Source organism: Protopterus annectens, chromosome 7.part0 (genome assembly GCF_019279795.1).
Source record: "Protopterus annectens isolate FY-2018-M chromosome 7.part0, PAN1.0, whole genome shotgun sequence".
Classification (NCBI taxonomy): Eukaryota; Metazoa; Chordata; order Ceratodontiformes; family Protopteridae; genus Protopterus; species Protopterus annectens.
The window spans coordinates 493,434,243-493,452,403 of record NC_056739.1 but is presented as its reverse complement, the minus strand read 5'-3'; positions in this window follow the sequence as shown (position 1 = coordinate 493,452,403).

Sequence of the window (18,161 nt, the reverse complement as noted above, 5' to 3'; positions counted from 1 at the left end):
TTTGTTTTGCAGTTGTGATAGTTCTATGTGAAACTGGGTTTGTGGTGTGCATGGTTTCCTTCTCCTCCTGGCTGGTCTTGCCAGTCCTGAGTTGAGAGAGCTCAGCCTCCAGTTTGGCTATATAGTTGCATCTCTCACATGTATTTGTGTTTTGTGGGAGAAGGAGTGGGTTGTCTGTGTACATGAGGCAATTGTAACATTGCCTCAAGATGCCCAGATTCACCAGCTGAACAGGAGAGGACGCTAGCAACTGACCCTTCGACATGCTAGAAAAAGTGAAAAAGTTTGCTGTGTAACTGAGTCAGAAGGGACCTATAGGGAAATGGGTACTCAAGAGATTCTAGGCTAATGTAGTACTTTGTTTAGTATACAAGTACTTTACCTATATAAAAATGCTTTAGGAGCAAGTGCTGAGCTTTTGAGATAGAGAATAGACTGTTTAGATTGCAAGTAGAGAAGTTCTAAGGGAAAAATTGAAGAGCAGACTTTACGGAGCCAGAAATAGTTTAACCTTGTTTAACCGGCGCTGCCCGATGGTGCTCTATGGGCAACTCCGCACTAAATCACGCAAAAGCTCGCTAAAGCGGGCTTTATAGCAGGGGGTTGAAAAGAGCTAGGATTTGACCCAAAATGGCCAGTAGATTACAAGTTTCTGGCTGGAACCACTGCTCTAGGGACAAATAGGCTGCTCAGTGCTCCCCACTCCCACTGGTGAACAAAGAAGCTTCCCTTTATCCAAATAAGGATATGGAATAGCACAGGAACCAAGCCAAAGCCCAGACATCATCAAACTCTGAAGACTGGACTATTTTAGTTCAGTAAGGCGGGAAAACAAGATTTTTTTTTTTTTTGCAGAAAACAGAGGAAAAACAGACAGTAAATGCTATAAATGCTTTTAAACGGCTAGTGCACTTGAGTGTGTTAGCCTGTTAGCCTACAGGTAAAATTAAGCAACAAATAACTTTTTTAAAAGTGCAAAACAGTTAATCAACACAAAAACAGTTTGAATAGAATGCAGAGCTGTATAAACAGGCGAAAATGCAGTCGCTAAGCAGTAAATAATCAAAAAGCCAGAAAAAAATACTTAAATCAGGAAAAAGTCACTCTTTTGCTCTCTGCTGCTTGTAGAACTCTGCAGGACACCACGAGGAGCTGTGCTGAGTTGAATACAAGCGCTTAAAGCGGGCTTTATAGCAGGGGGTTGAAAAAGCTAGGAATTGACCCAAATTGGCCAATAGACTACAAGTTTCTGGCTGGAACCACTCCTCTAGGGACAAATAGGCCGCTCAGTGCTCCCCACTCCCACTGGTGAACAAAGACGCTTCCTTTTATCCAAATAAGGATATGGAATAGCACAGGAACCAAGACAAAGCCCAGAGATCAGCAAACTCTGAAGACTGGACTATTCTAGTTCAGTAAGGCGGAAAACAAGATTTTTTTTTTTCTTTTTTGCAGAAAACAGAGGAAAAACAGACAGTAAATGCTATAAATGCTTTTAAACGGCTAGCGCGCTTGAGTGTGTTAGCCTACAGGTAAAATTAAGCAACAAATAACTTTTTAAAAGTGCAAAACAGTTAATCAACACAAAAACAGTTTAAATAGAATGCAGAGCTGTATAAACAGGCGAAAATGCAGTCGCTAAGCAGTAAATAATCAATGTAAATGTAGTAGCAAGGTGGAGATAGAGTAGAGATGGGTTCATGGAAAGCACCAGAAAATGTAAAGGTACTGCCAGAATGACAGTGAGATGTACAAGAGATGTAATAAACGTACTCATTTACCTGGGAAAGAATAAGGATAACAAGGTAAGAGCCATACCTGAGATGTAAATGGTGAATACCTTAATAAGGAATTGTTAATGTACTATAGAAGATAAGGTGCTGCAACAGGTAGTTCCCTGTAGGTGCTACAGACAGCTGGTGGTAACAATATTATTATGAGGGAAGAAAGCAGTGGCAGTTACTGTGTGCAGGATTTCTTTAGGGATTTCAGTGGCACTGTGACCAACAGTTCATGTTTCTGCCTCATTCTCAGAGCTCCTCGCTAACACTCTTCAAGAGAAACCTTGACGAGTGGATGGGAAACAGAAAGTTTACCTCAGGGATCACTTCAATGACTCTGCTGGACAGAGGCTCAGGGAACTAATCTAAGGGGGCAGCGAAAGCCAACACATTTTGGCTAGGCTTATAAATACTTTCGGGCAGATAGCCTAGTACCTACCTATGAACCTATTCCTAACATCTAAACTCCAGTCTGTGTACAACTTGCATGTTCTGTTCAGTTGTTTTTCTCTGAGCACTCCATTTGCTTTCTTCCTTCCTTCCTCCCAAAAGCTTGGATCTTTTTAACACAGCATAGGAGCATAATACAATCTCTTCTCCGTCACACATGCACTTTAAGTGAGGGAAGGAAACATATTGTCATGACATAGTGGATGAAAGTGCATAAGATTGCAGTGAATCCCAGTACAGCATAGCTCTGTGTCATATATGGACTGTACATCACAGGAAGACAGCTTGTGAAAAGGCTTAAGCAGGAACGAGCACCCAAGTAGAGGAACCCATGTGGAGTGTAGGATAAGCAAAGATGGAAAATACAATTAACATTAGTATTTCTACTGGATTGTCAGGCTATGTTCACTGTTCACAGTTTGAATGTGCTTGTTATTGACAGGAGTGGTATTTTTCAAAACTCTGTAATGAACCACCTAAACCTGAATCATCTGTTGGCACAAAGTGGTGTTTACACTGTCTGGGAAACTGCATAGGAATAACAAAGACAGCACTTAATCTGATGGCTTTGAGAATTACAATAACAAATAATCTTGATGGCTTTGAAAATTACTAAAATAAATGCTCCTGACAACTTACCTCCCCTTTTTGTTCTTCCTCCCTATGCCTAGAACTGTTAAATTATTAATGTTTAAGAGACACCCAGTACTGCATCTGGAAGAATAAGGGATGCAAAGACATACCCTTCCAAAGAGGCCCTGACATGAGATCTCAGATGCAGGATACAGCAAACTGCTGCAAGATTATGTCATATTACTCAACCCAGGCATTAACACACACAGGTTTTGTTTTATCAAATAAAAACAAGTGTCTTTCTAATGTATGCATAGTCTGGCTTGCTTTTTCCCCTGAGGTCTGATAACTAAAAAAGAAATGTGGAGGAATCTTGGCATGGACCTCCTACTTCACATACTTTACGGTGCATCGGTGCTTGGATCAGATTGAATTACACCCTGGAGAAGGCCACTGTTTCTGGTCCTTGTTGATTTTATTAAACTGTAGATGGGGGCAGTGAAGGTCAGCTACTGGATAAGATCACAGGTTCATACTTCTCTTCCCCCTCAAATTGCTATGACCTTACCAAAGTCAGCCTCTAAAAGGTCAGTCAGATTGCTTACAGATCCAGCTGTACTTGTCTAATAAAATATTGTACTTTAGTTAAGGGAACCTGCTTAGAAACTAAGAAACAGAAGGTTTGAATCTCAAGACAGCTGCTTAAAGTGTTGTGCAGATTTTTGTTCAATGTATTTGATACAAATTCAGAACGTAATTAACACTATTTGCCACTAATCATTCCTGTGTTGTATGCAACATCATTACAACAAGAGATTAAATCCTTTCTTGAAAGCTGAAAGAGTATCTACATTTCTCACATGGAAGAAGTAAAGCATTCCAAAGTCTTGCTGTCTTAAACTGAAAAAAAAAAACACAAGAGCTTAGAGGTAACCAGTTTTACATGAGGGGAGATACAATGTGTATTATTCTATGTATTCAAATTATGTGGTGAAATGATGCATCCGAACCTTCTGCAAGTACCTCATCTTTTTGCACCTGTAAATCTAAACAACTCCCTTAATCAGTCTATACCTATTGAAATAGAGAGCAAGATTTTTTTTAAAACTTTCCATGTAAGGCAGACGTTTAACAGCTATGATTTGTCTTGTAAAGCACCTCTGCACTAGTTAAACTTTTTGAGATGGTATACATACAAAATGACCCAACCAAACTCCGCAAGTACTTTACATAGAAATGCAGAAATTACTGATACTTTACAGAGAAACACAGACCTAATTGTCTATATCATTGTTCTGTTAAAGATTTTTTCACATTTGTGATTTAGGATGAATTTGGCTGAATTTTTGAAAGGATTAGCAGCTGATAAAGATGATATTCATATTTTTGATGAAACTTCCAAAACTGGGTTATTTTTGAATGAGACAGTTCGTGATACATCTGCTTTATCTGCCAATATATTTACAAAGCTGACAACAGCCATGAAAGATTTGTGATCTAGTATATGGCATTTTAGATTGTTTAAGGCATTTAAAGCCAAGGGCTCAACTCCATGGGGGTAAGTAGACGTTTACGGCATTTAGTAAAACAGAGTCATAACATTTTGTCTAAAGAGTGGGGTGAAGCTCAACAGGCAGCATTAATGTTATTTGTTAATATTTTGACATCTTTTTATGAATGTAGTTTTAACAAATCCATGTTAAAGGTCTCCAGGTTATGTAAAGATGCTAAGGCCTTTGAAAAGCATTTTCATTCAGGGAATATTTTGCAAGGCCGACTAATGAACTAATAAATGTTGAAAAAGAGTTTAAAAAAATGTAAAATTGGGAAATTTAATAGGGACCTTCGGGATTATACCAATGGACAGCCATTTAGTATGCAAAAAGTTGTCACATTTTCTAACAATGGTCAGGGACACAGACAGAGCAAAAGGAAGAGGAAAAAGTTCATCCTTAAAAAATCTGGAAATATCATTGAGTCATCAGGGGAGGAGTCTTCCTTAGCTATAGCTTACAAACACAGAGACTGCACAGATCTCACCAGCAGCTATGAAAAGCAATTCTACCCCTTTGTGTTTCGAAGGAGAGCAGGCTGAAAACATGGAAGAAATATCATCTTTAGAGACATTACTACATCTGTTAGTACCCAGTTAGATAAGAATTTCAATGTACATAATATTTTACTGCCCAATTAACAAATGCTGAGGCAGATTTGTTAAATAAAGGTTTGAATTGTGCACCCAGTTATTTTGTCTCGGAGGATGTTTTTGCTAATGATATTGTTGCATTTTGTAGATAGTTGAATCTCAAGTTATTTTTCCATAATAATGTTACAACCAAAGATATCAGTAATAATAAGTTTAGATGTAGACCATCCAATTGCATGCATCCAGTAAATAAATATGTGGCTACTTTTCAACAACATGTATTAAAGAAGCTTCATTTTAATTCTAGATCTAGTAATGATATTCTAAGGAATAATTTATCTGAGACACAGGAAGAGACTCTACGTGGATTGAGACAAAATAAAAAGGATGTCATTAACAAGGCAGACAAGGGAGGTGTGGTGGTTGTCTGTGACTGGGACATGTATTTGGCTGAAGCACAGAAACAACCTTTAGATCATCATTTTTACCAAAAGATGGTATTAGATCCCATCCCAAAATTTAAAACAGACATAAAAAATGTGGGGGGAACTAGCAGTGGAGAATGGGATCATTACTAAGGATACAGCTTTTCACTTGATGGTTCAGGATCCTAGGCAGCAATGTCTGTATCTGTTACCTAAAATTCATAAAGGCTATACTAATCCACCAGGTAGACCAAATGTATCAGGCAGAGGATCGTTAACTCAACCACTATATGAATATTCAACTACATATATAAAGCCTTTGTTAAAGGACGTTCGTTCTAGGATTCAAAATACAACTGAATTTTTGAATATTGTACAGGATATTCAGTTGGAACAGGACTGGTATATGTGCACATTAGCTGTATCTGCTCTTTACACTAACATACCACATTGGACTGGTTTGGTAGACTTAGAATGTTGACTTAACCACATTCCTTTATACAGCCCTGGATCCAACACCTTTCTTCTTTGCCTGACTGACCATGTTTTGATGAAAAATGTGTTTTATTTTAATGATGAGTGTTACTTAGAGTTCAAAGGTACAGTGATGGGGGCTTCTTTTGCCCCCATCTATGCAGATGGAATATGTTAAAGAGCATATCATATACAATTCTAGTCATAATTTATTCTTAGAGGCCATTAATATCTGTCATGGGTGCCTGGACGACTGTCAGTTAGCCTGGAAGTCAGATTTGCCTTATTTGTTGGAATTTGTGGAATATCTAAATGAGAACAGATGGGAATTCAAATTTACTGTGCAGCATAATCTCAGCAATATTACATTCCTTGATGTAGAGATTAAGGTACTAGGGGAGGGAACCTTGGAAAGTAGTGTCTGTCGCAAATACCCACAATTTAACACCTTATTACATGCCATGCATTGCCATTCTGGGCATATTATTCGTAATATAGCCAAATCACAATTTTTAAATATATGTAGAATTTCTTCTTCTGATATAGAATTGGAGAAACAAAGTCTGATTATACTGATAGATTTTGCATTAGGGGATATAAAAGAGATGATGTTGTTAAGGCTTGCGACTCAATTAAATATTTGAGTAGAGCACAAGTTTTGTGTTATCAAACTAATAAAGTTCCAGATAATACATTAAAATTAATCACCAGTTTTGGGTGGAATACTCCCCTTTATATTAATATCATTCAAAAGCATTGGCATATACTTTTGACAGACAACACATTAAAGGAAATCATACCATCAAAATGTTTGTTCTCTTGTTGAAGAGGTAAAACTTTGGGTAACATTTAATCATTAAAAAAGAAGTCGTATGTATGTAGAGAATAACAAACTACTTCAGGTGGGGGAATTTCTTAAAGGATGTCAATCTTGTGGACATTGCTCAATGTGTAAATTTATGGTTAAGATTAAACAACATACGATTTTCGTAATTGTAGCTCTGATTGGGTCATTTATTTCATCATATGTACTTGCTCTGTGTTGTACATTGGACAAACATTTACATTTAGGACCAGAATTTCAGAACATATGAATGATGTAAGAAACAGACGTCTGTCCAATGGATTATTCAAGCACACTTTGAAACATTCTACTGCCAAATTTACATTTATCATTATTGATGATAGGTTATAATAGAGCCAACAAATCAAGGTGGCATGATATTTTACATAAAAAAGAGAAAGCTTGGATTATTAGGTTAGGTGGATTATTTTCACCTGGTTTAAATGAACATTTGTAGTTAGCCAATCACAAATTGGCTAGTATTATTTAAATTTGTACTGGAAGAATGTGAATTTACAACACTGATGAAGGCAGTTTTTGCCGATGCCGGTCTGTTTGTCTTTCATGAATGAGGAGGAAATCTGTTTGTCTTTTCATGAATGAGAAGAAAATCTATTAAATAAAAGTGTTTGTCACAAAGGAACCATGACCTTGCTGTGTGCTGGCTTATTTTGACTTTGGATTATGTAAAATGACCCACAGTACTCCAATAGCAGCCTAATAACTGCTTTAAATATTGGTATCAGGATTACACTACAAATACTTTAAGTGTTCCATATTATCTTCTTAATGTTTGTGCTTCTCAAAGGATAATTAATTTTCCAGTAAAATGCCCAGGTCCCTAGTTTATCAGGCCATTATTAAGACAGCGTTGTCCAAAGTGCATGATCAAATATGATTGTCTGCACAATAGTGAACATCCATACTTTTCTTTGTATTAAATATCATACCACTATTATAGGTCCATGTCAAGAGTGAATTAAGAGATCGCTGGACTTGATGTTAACCATGTGTGTTATTAACAATGTCCCTAATTTTGGATTTATAGACAAATTTGCTTAGCTATGAATTTCTTAATATGGGCAAATTTGCTTAGCTATGAATTTCTTGACACAGGCATTCCGTATATAAATAACCCAAACAATAAAAGGCCAAGGACAGCACACATACCAGTAAGTTATTCTGTATCCTTACTGACATTGTCATGTCTTGTATCCATCCAAAGATCCACATAGTAATAAATATTTATTGCATATACTTGAGGGCCTTGATTACTTCATTATGGGCTACAGTATCAATGATCCCAGTAAAGTCTAAATATATTACATCTATGGGCAAACATTCATTTATAGTCATAGTGACTTCAAGATTGCTAAACACTAATATCCTAAAACAAAGCCATTTTTGAACATATCCATAATTGAGTGATTCTGGATACCAGTAAGTAAGTGAATTGTCTTTTATAACATTTCCCTAGAATACTTACTGGTCAGAATGCTTGGTCTTTAGTCATCTACAGAAGGTATTGGAATGACAACACTTCCATCCATTCACTGAGAACAAAACGTGAATGAAAAAACTAACCAAGCGTCCACCAAAGGGGATTTTAACAACAGATTAGAGTTAGCAGAAACTAAATGGATTATTAGGATGCAGACAGATAAACCTCTGGGGAAATGCTGCTATACCTTTAAAGCCTTTGCTTAAAAAAGCGTAGATCACATCAGTAATAACTGACTGTTTCTAATTGGTTGTTATGTCTTTGAATTTTACTATATACATGGTTTTAATTGTTATATGTTGATGGATCTGATGAAGCACAATACTGTGTGAAAGCGTTTATCTTATGTCAGTACAGTAAAGTCCTGTATAGTTTCAGCTTTGGTGGACGCTTGGTTAGTTTTTTCATTCACAATTGCTTTTATTTTACTGAGTGACCTCTGGCTGCTTTGTGTATTCTTTTTTATTTACTGAGAACAAAACCAAATGTTAATGAATTTTGAACTCAATCTGTCAAACAGGGAATCAATGAATCATTTAATGTTTTCCAGAAAGAAACCATTTAATCAACCTGGGCATGCACCAGAGGACTGCTTGATTTTACTGACTGCCTTTGTTACTGCACACCTAGTAATAATGGGAAACTCATCTAAGCCATTTAATAACACTATTGGAATCTTACCACAAGTGGATGCATTGTGAAAAAAAGTAACTGAGAAGATGTTAGCAAACAGAACAGGATCACTTATTATAATACTGATATTAAAAGCTTTGCAGGGGGGGGGGGTCCCATATTTTTTTAGATGTTACAAAACAGCCTTCTAGTAGAGAAGATATTTATCACTAGTTGATACTCATAACCATGTTTCTGTCTTCACACGCTACGTCTATCTTCTGAATATCACTGCAGTGAGATTTAGTGCTACCATGTGGAAACTTTGAATATTTTAGCCACTAACTTTTTTTCGTTTCTCATTTTAGTCAGTGCTTGAGATCACAGTGATAGAAATCTATTATTCCTTGATTTAATTTTTCCTATGGAGACACATTTGCCTATAAGATTATTTATGAATTTGTAAAAGATAATCCATTTATAGTTAATATCCTAACCCTCATTATCATCTCCAAATTCCAGGCCATGATTTCTTGATTGATAGCTGCAAAGTTTGATCACTAGAATTTCTTACAGTCTGCCATTTTGTGAAGCCCCTTTGGTCAGATGACCCCAATTCTGGACCAGCTGTACACTTAATAACCTGTTTACCCAAATTACATCCAATATGTTACCCTTTCTAGTTAGACCACTTACCACCTGAGTATAGCAGTTCAGTAACCTTTTAATGGTATCATTTATCACTTCAGAGTTAGAGGATGGGAAGCTCCAGTCTACTCCTGAAACATCAGTGTCACTGGCAATTGTATCACATCCACTAGTAAAACAAATCTGGATGCTGTTTCCCAGTTTCATGTCTCTGTCTATTCCAAGTTGGGATACCTACAGAAAAGTACCACAAAAAATGAAATACAGAAGCTGTTATATAAAAGCTGTAAACTTTTAATTAAAACAACAAAATTCACAATAGAAATAGCAATAGCAAAGCTTTTGGGTTTCCCCTTCCTCAGGAAACCCGAAAGCTTTGCTATTTTTATTGTGAATTTTGTTGTTTTAATTAAAAGTTTAAAACGCTTCTGTGGTTTGTTTTTCGTGGTTGTATTTGCTTTATTGAACACAGTCAACTGCAGTGGATTTCTTTTCTTGTGATACGTACAGAAAAGAGCAGTCTTCCTACTGTGAAGTCCATCCGAGTCTCTTACCACCACAAGTTCACAAGTATCCAAACAAAATTTAGTTGACATAAATATGGATACACCACCTTTCCTCTTCTCTGGTTTAAATACATAGTGCCCCTTGAAGCCAGAAATAAGCAGTTTGTTTTAAGCACTAAACAAGGTTTCAGTAACAAGCAGAGTATCATATTATTTTCCTGCAATTTTTGCTTTTAGGTTGCTCACCTTATTAGTTTGCCTTCTTAAATTGGACAAGAGATATTTTAACCTACCTTGGCTTATACTTTTCCCTTTGAAAAGTTTTCCATCTCTGAAAAAAAAAAGTCCTAGTGAGCCTAAGACAGAATATACTGTTACACTCATGGCTTAAATGAACCTTGTGCTTAATATCTTCATTTTGTCAATCATTTCTTCCCATAAAGTAATACATTTCACTGCGCAGGATAAACATCACAAAAATCTAAGAAAACACCAGCCACTTTTCCCAAAGAAACGATGTGTCCTAGTCTCACTCCAACCGATGTCATTATCTACAGTGTCATACTTCCTGTTAACAGCAAAATTAGATAAGGCTTGTCTGTAGCTTCCATTTTGCATCGTCCCAAGTAGGAAACATTAATTTGCTCCCTGTTAATTCTGGGCATACCGTTCTTTATGCTAATTAACACAGAGTCACCTATTACCAGAATATGATTCTCTTTTTCCTGGGAGATATTTTACAAAGGGTTTATCAGTCATATCCCTATTAGCCTGGGCAGGCAGACCATGATATGATAATGAAGCATCACTTCCTGGTGCACTTCTACATTTTTTTTTCTCTAGTTGTTCATTATCTGGGTCATACTCTAATGACTCAATCTTGAGCCATAATCTCTTGTGCTTGGAAACCATCACTGACATCAGTAGTCATGTTGGGAGAAATACTAAATTCTTTCCTGTATACACTTCAATATTTTCAGTGATACTGTCCATATTGTTATTACACCCTATCTGGACTCCAGCCTTAGACATCCTAACAGAATTATCAATCTGACAACTATTTACACATTCAGTATATAAAGGTGTTTGTGTTTCCTTACATTTATAAATAATCACATCAGGGTAGAGATGTATCCTCTCTCTGCCATTTTCCCTAATATAAACCACTGACTTCAGTGCTAAACATTTTCAACAAGTCAAATTCTGAATATGCCAGTCCAGGTTACCCTTAATATATATATATATATATATATATATATATATATATATATATATATATATATATATATATATATATATATATTACAATGTGCACATAAAATCAGGCAATCCCTAGCTAATAGGTGGTGTGGCAGAACTCATCTATCCATTCAGTAACTGCTAATTCAGTTACATATGTGCACGAGGAATAACACCTAGACAAAGTGCTGCAAATCACACAATAACGTCTGGACAAACTGCTGCACATCACACTTCCACTACCAAACACTCCGCTTAACACACAAAGATGTGCAAAACACATTTGTCTCTCTCTTTTTCTGGGCTCTGTGCCTGCTGACCATCAAGCTGTTACACCTGTCCATTCATTCAATAACATCATGCAAGAAGAATCTGTGCTGTGGCCATCGTACAGGCAGCCATGAAAGAGTGTTTATTCTACGGTCCTAACCCCATCCCTGATGGTTGGCATAGGCATCTGTGTCACTGCAGGGGCCCATTCATATATCCTAATGAGGTCTTGTCACTGGCAAGGGGATCACCAAGTCAACATCTCTGATCTTACTGCCACTGGTGCAATGCATACATCCACTTGCACGGGAGAAAATCAATCATCTGGGACCATTGACATCCTCCTCGTATGATGAGGGTGGGCTGGCATGAGCCGCTTGGGTCTTCTAGTGGCAGTGTGTGAAACACTAATCAAACCTGAGTCATCTAGGTAATAGTCAGGGCTTGATCTCTTTAATCCACAGAGCTGTACCAAAAAAAAAAAAGCAAACATTTGTCAGCTGTAGATTAGAGTTGTGCAGCCTCTACAATGAGTACAGGTGAAGACAAAAGCAGAAATTAACAAAAGTGCACATAATCTCCCCAGTGGAGTCTCATGTTTATACCACTGCCATCCAAGCTTACTGGATATTGAGAATTACAATGTATAAAACTTGCAGCATTGTTCAGTCATGTGAATGACATCTTTTCAAGTACAGTCCCCACATTAACCTCTTTGCTATTGCATTCTATCAATTATGATTTCTGAGGAATTTTGCATCACTGATGCAAGGCATAACATGTACAGAAATGGCAACATTTCTCACAACAAACTCCTAATAATACTTTTACTGGGCTATCTTTCACTTTGATGTACTCTACGTCAACCACAAATGGTCAAAACTCTTATGCAGGGGAGGGCAAGATTCCTTGCATCACCCAGACTCCAAGATCTCAAAACAGTGGGGAAAGGTCAAAATCCCACTCCCCACAATGTAGCAATCCTACAAAGCAAATTCCAGCATCTTCTGATGAACCATTTCAATAGAAAAGTTTACTTACAAAACATTCACTCTAACAAACATATGGCCAAACACAGTGAATCCCCTCATTGACACAACTGCATGCAATGAACAAAGGCAGAGGAAGGTTGAACAGATGCAACTATAATCAGTTACTGCCTCTTCCACTGTCCCCTACTCACTCCTCTGCCCTTGATGAAACATGCTTCTGAGGCAGCTGCCTCTGTTAATGCTTCTTGCTCCAACAATTTCCTTACCCAGTTCTAGATGTGGGGTATAGAAATCTTAAGTATACAAGACAAGGGACCATCACTGCCAGGATTTCAGCATGTCTTCTGCTTCAGTTTGTCATCATCTTGGTATCACTGAAGCAGGACGGGAAGAGTGATTTATCATTACATCCATTATTCGCCAGGATTGTAGAGGCAGTTATGAAAGTGTAAACAAACAGCATCCTGCAGCCAGTATGGCTATCTTTGTGCTTCTGATCCAGAACTCCTCTTCAACCTATTGGACATTAAAAAAGCCACATGTGGTCTTCTAGTTCCTTGCATGTTTCTGCAGAAAAGGAAGGCTTACCATCCTAGGGTGAAGTTTATTACAGAGGTGGAAGGTATGGGTCATACTCCAGCAGCAGCACCAAATCAACAAATTGAAGGGATTAAAATCTCACTGAATTTACAACAGTCACCAGTGCCATTCTCTGGGCCACCATACAGTCTGCACAATATATTTTATTTAACCCTACCCTTCTATCCTATCAGTCCCTAAATATGCTCATGACACGTATCAACATCAGACATCCTTGTGCTTACTATTCACATGCTCTGCTCTTTCTGGTGCAAGACAGTCTATAATGGTGTACACTGCTAATCTGAGCATTGCAGTCCAAAGGAACAGCTTAGTGCTGTCAGCACCAATACTCACAAGTGCACACTGCTAGTCCGAGTATTGTATTCACAAGGAAGAGCTTATTTTATTTATTTATTTGTTTAACATCTGTTTACCAGGAAAGTCTGACTGGGACAGAGCCCATTTTCAGCATAGGCCTGGGGAGAAGCTCTCCGAATGCATGTCTTTGGAATGTGAGAGGAAACTGGAGCACTCAGGAGAAACTTATGCGAACACAGGGAAGACATGCAGATTACACACAGAAGGCACCCCAGCCGAGAATTGAACTGGAGAACCTCTTGCTGTGAAGTGACAATGCTAACCACTGCACAACTGCACCACCTAGTGCTGTCAGTACCCAACACACATACCAGTGCACACTGCTGTCCTGAGGTACAATTTAATACTATCGGCACCAACACTCAATAACACACATTGCTATTCCAAGAATTGTAGTCCTAAGGCACAGCTTAGTGCTGTCAGCACCAACACTTGCTAGATCTGGATAAAAACAATCTTACATTCCCATCTTTGCATCGGATGTTAACACACCAGCACAGAACCACAGCACATACTCTCTAATGGCATTCAGCAATGAGTCACTGAATCTGTTCACCTATTTGCTTATATGTTTGATAACTGAGTGGGTGGGCTGGTACAAGACCCTTTTCAACCACTACCTGAGCCACATAGGTTCATAGGTGTTTACTAGGCTAATGACCACAAGGGCTTTTTTAAACCTAGCCATGCATCCCAAATCTCTGACAAGGTCTGATACCCTTGATAAGTGTAAGCATGGGTTTGGGAGATGAAACATTTACAAGCTAGGGCCTGGGAGATGAACCATTTACAGGTTGCCTGTGCCCATTAGAGACATAGGTACCAAACCAGGGATGAATTTACTGTTCCCCATCCAATTGTCCAGGTTGCACTTGAATTGGGTTAGAGAGGAACTCTGCTTCACATGGATGGGGAGCCTGCTCCAGAGACAGGGTAATCTCTGGAATACATACCTGTCTCTCCAGCAGGTCCTATTTATATCACAGGCAAGGTTTAAGTCTTTAGAATGGGTAATTCTGGTGCTGTTTGTTTTGTGGACATGCAGGAGGTCCACATCTCCCCTCAAAAGCCTGTAGGAGACATAATACAGGGATAGAGCCTTGAGGCAATCTCCATAGGACATTTTATTTAATCCCTGTATTCTTTTAGTGAGGAACCTCTGTGGATGTTCCAATTGTTGGATATGCACAGTTAGGTACATACCAAAGGGGGCATTGTATTCAATGATAGGTCTGATGAATTCCGAATACAGTGGAACAATAACTTTCTTTGACTTAGATGCCATACCTTTGTTTACAAGTTGCGCAACACAGAAGTATTTCCTCACTACCGTAGACACATAGGTTTATAGGTTCATAGGTTCATATGTGTGTACTAGGCTAATGGCCCTGGAGCCTTTACAAGCCTAGCCCATAAGATTACCCTGGCATCGTGTCACCCGACCTTAGTCCCCAGTGCCTCTTTTGAGTAGAGACACTGGAGTGATCCCTGTGGTGAATTTTCTATTTCCCATCCACTGCTCTGTTTGACATGTATGGGAAGTCTATTCCATAGCATGGGCAGTCTGTGGGTTATGAACCTGTCCCTTCAGCATGTTCTGTTGATTGTGGTAATGAGGTTGAGGTCTCTGGAGTGTGTGGTGTGGAGGGATTGGGATTTCTTTAGATGTAGCATTTCTAACAGAGCTGGGTCAGACATGGCTTTGTAAGTCAAGCAGAGATCGCCTCTAAGTAGGCGATATGAGACAGAGAATAGTTGCAGTTTTTTGAGTCTGTCCATATAGGACAAGTGTTTAAGGCCTAAGATTATCTTTGTGAGGTACTTTTGCGGCCTCTCCAGTTATTGCAGGTGTCTAGTGGGGTACATGCCAAATGGGGCATTGTACTCGATGACTAGCCTAATGAGGGAATAGTAGAGGGAGACAATGACCTCTTTCTTCCTGGATACAAAACCCTTAGTAATGAGATGTTCCACATAGAAGGACTTTCTGACCACAGTGGGAATGTGGTGGGCAAAAGAGAGGTTGCCATCAGCCTGTGTTCCCAGATCTCTTATAACGCCTTCTGTGTTCAGTGGACTACCATCGATGTGGTAATTCATAGCAACCAGATTTTTCCCAAAGGGGATGATGACAAATTTTTTGGCATTGAGCTTAAGGCCATGGTTCTGACACCAGTCGTTGGTCTCAGTGAGGCCTTTCTGCAGGATGTCAACATCACTTGGAGAGTTAATAATAGTTCCCAACTTGCAATTGTCTATGAACTATGTCAGCCAGAGTCCCTTCGTGTTGGGCTGGACTTCAGAGAAGTAGATACCAAACAGGAGAGGATCCAAGACTGAACCCTGTGGGACTTCACTCGTGACTGGTCGGCAGTCTGACTTGGAGTCAGCTACTTTCACACTGTCGGTTCTATCTATGAGCCAGTTTGCAACCCACCTAGTGATAGTGGTTGATGCCTAGTTTGGCGAGTTTTTCCATGACTGCCATGACATGATGGTCAAAAGCTAGATTACTGCCTATGTGTGTCCCTAAGTCCCTGACTACTGGATCAACTCTAAGGGGTGCGTTGTCAATATGATAGTTACCAGGGGTAGATGACTTCCCGAAGGATACTATTATGCATTTCTTGGCATTTAGTTTGAGTCCATAGCTCTGACACCAGTTGTTTGTCTGTGTCAGCCCCTCCTGGAGAACATTTGTGTCAGTGTGGGATTCAATGACAGCTCCTAATTTGCAATCATCTGCAAATTTAGTCAGCTAAAAACTGCTGCCATTGGCCTTGACTTCATAGAAGTAAGTGCCAAAAAGGACTGGTCCAAGGACTGATCCCTGAGGGACTCCACTTGTGACTGGCCTCTTTGTAGAGGTGGACTCCTCAATTCTAACTTCCTGGGTCCTGTCTGTGAGCCAGTTGCTATCCTCCTGGAGTCATAGTAGTTTGTATCGTACCTTTTGAGTTTGTCAACAATGCCTAAGTGGGGTATTGTGTCAAATGCCTTGTCCAGGTCAAGGTAGGCGGTGTGAACCATTTTGCCCTCATCCATTGCTTTGGTGACCTTCTCAAAGAAGTCCACCAGGCAAAACAAAGGAAGAACACAACAACAAAAAATGAAAATGCAGTATATGCAATGAAAATAATTTGAATAAGAAAATCAGTTAATATGCTGAAGAGGCAGAAGAGTAATCAAAGCAGTGCTGTGAGACTGCATTGTCTAGACACAATATCACACAGAGACGGTGTTGTGATTTTAATTTACTTATTTGATAACTTGGTAGGTGGACTAGTCGGGAAACTGTTTTCAGCCACACCATGGCACAATAGCAGTTACAATGACATTCATTTAAGTATCTTGAGAGGTATATAAAATAAAAATTACTTTCAGTTTGATATACAATATTACAGAGGAAAAAATGGATGGAAAAGAAGTACAAAATATTGTGATTAAATATGTATCCATATACAGTATGAGTGAGATGTTTAACTGGAGTCTTTACATAACTGAAGGGGGTTACTTCAGAATAAATACAGGCCTTTAAGGTCATGGGATTATTCGCACTCTACTGAAACCAAGAAAGTAGTACTATAAAGAATTACTTTATCAAAAGAGTTGTAGTTTCTTGGGACAGGTTTCCAAAGGTTGTATGATCAGTTCCTATAACGTCATTTAAAGTAGCTGGATAATTGGGGGCTCTGATCCAGAAGGGGCTATTTTTATCCAAATGAGGAGGACTATAAGGGGGGTTACAGTATTCTCATCTGTTTCCAGTCTCACATCTCCCAGTGAAGGCTCTTCTAACAGAGCCTAGCCATACTGTGGGCATTCATCAGAGGCACTGTGTACTTTTAAGCTGCTACAGAACCAAGCTGTTTTAGATCATGTTGATAAATGTTTTTATTTGTTCCATGATTTTGGTTCTGAGAACATGGTGCTAATTTATTACTTGATAAAGAGGGTCTGACTATGCTAGATTGTCACTAGAACTTTACCAACGTTTACAACTTTGAGTGCAAATGCTCGTTTTTCTGAAGAGTAGTAGTATATACCTTTATAGCAATTGCCAATGTAAATAAAAAGGTGTTTCAAGGATTTCAATGCATTAAACAATAAAAACAAAATGTCGCCATGGTGGTGCAGCAGTTAGCATTGTCACCTCACAGCAAGAGGTTCTCCGGTTCGACTCTTGGCTGGAGTGCCTTCTGTGGGGAGTCTGCATGTCCTCTCTGTGGTCGAGCAAGTTTTAAAGACATGCAGGTAGGTGTGTGTGTGTGTGTGTGTGTGTGTGTGTGTGTGTGTGTGTGTGTGTGTGTGTGTGTGTGTGTGTGTGTGTGTGTGTGTGTGTGCCTTCTGTAAAGGTTGGATGCCAAGCTGGCAACTCAACACCGTAAAAACTCCACTGCCAATCAATCTGCGGACCAGTGATCTGCTGTGGCAACCCCTAACGGTAAAAGCCGAAAGACATTGCTTACACTATAAAAACAAAACAAGCTTATAGCAATTTTTAAAATATTTTTGTCTCATCTTACTGATCCTAGAAAATGATGTGTCCCTCATTTGCTCCTATACCAGTCTGTCACCCATTTAGGATAACAGTTTGTAAGTATCTCTCTATGAGCCTTCATACAGCTAGCTGAACAAAGCAAAAATGTCAGGTGAAGGTATTATGCAGCTAATACCCTGCAGCTGATTTTCTTCTACAACCCATTACTACTCCCCTTCCAAGTACTCTTTCCCAAACCC